This window comes from Etheostoma spectabile, chromosome 6, assembly GCF_008692095.1.
Source record: "Etheostoma spectabile isolate EspeVRDwgs_2016 chromosome 6, UIUC_Espe_1.0, whole genome shotgun sequence".
In the NCBI taxonomy this organism is placed as follows: Eukaryota; Metazoa; Chordata; class Actinopteri; order Perciformes; family Percidae; genus Etheostoma; species Etheostoma spectabile.
Genome location: NC_045738.1, coordinates 19,240,116 through 19,241,186, shown reverse-complemented (window position 1 = coordinate 19,241,186; position 1,071 = coordinate 19,240,116). Strand labels below are relative to the sequence as shown.

Here is a 1,071-nt window from a genome sequence, read left to right as displayed (position 1 = left end):
AATAATAATAATAATAATAATAATAATATGAGAAGGTGATGGACCACTATGGAAATGTATCAAGGTGGTAAGAATTTAATTTCTATCTGCACCACTTCAAGATAAACAGTTGAATTTGGCCGTTTACTTTACCAGATGCATTGGTACACATTGGCCAACATTGTATTAAGGGCTGTGGCGATGGCTCGCGGACTCCGCAGCGCTTCTAGACGCACCCGGTGGAAAACGGCCGAGAATTTGTCCTGAGTCTACGACAATTGAGAAGACAACTTTCCTAAAAATAAAAAATAAAAGTTGGCAGTTCCTCTCCTCCACCGACACGATGGTGCCTCCGACTCCCTGTAGCTAAAATTGAACGCCTCTCCTTTTTTTGTCCGGGCAGCAAGCTAGCTAGCCAGTGACGAGTAAGAACCGTTAATATTATGTCAACCAGTCCATTCTGAACATGGATACAGGCATGACAATAATGCCAATTAAAAAAAAATAATAATAATAATAAAATACGGGTATTGTTTGGACTTCTTGTGAGTTCTGAAGCATGACTTCAGGAATTGCTTCTGTACTAGGAAGATAGGTTATTACCTTCTTTTGAAGTTAAGCAGTTAGGATATTTTTCTGTAATGAGACCCTTGGTTTGATGCAGCCTGTGGCCAGCATCCTACATGATTTTTCAGAAAACGTGATCCTACATAACTCGGGGCGCCATCACCTGCTCCTGGAGTTTGCCCTGAGCGGTGCCTAAGCTTTAGAGGATGTGAAAGTGCTGAAGAGTAATTAGAAAATCCTCATTTACCAGGGGGAGGGTAGCGGGGCGGGCCTCTGGGAGTCTCTTCACCAGACAGCACAGCAAGGTCCAGCGCTCAGCCAGACATTAGGCATTTCAATCTTTAAACAGTCGATTCAAGACCAGCAGTAAGGGGAGCGTAATGCTCCCTGTAGAGAGACTAATTTCCGATTTGTGGTGTATTTCTAGCGGGGATTGCTAATTCAGCAGCAGCCCTGGTCAGATGGGAGGCTGGAGGGCACTTAATACAGTACCTTTGCCTGGTTGTGTAAAAAAAAAAAAAAAAA

At 43.2% G+C, this 1,071-nt stretch overlaps 1 protein-coding gene across 1 annotated transcript in view; it reads left to right on the top strand.

The window, feature by feature from the left end:
* sema6cb (semaphorin 6Cb) overlaps window positions 1-1,071 on the top strand; it is a gene marked incomplete in the record, with an annotated part of 158,875 nt that overhangs the window by 91,697 nt on the left and 66,107 nt on the right.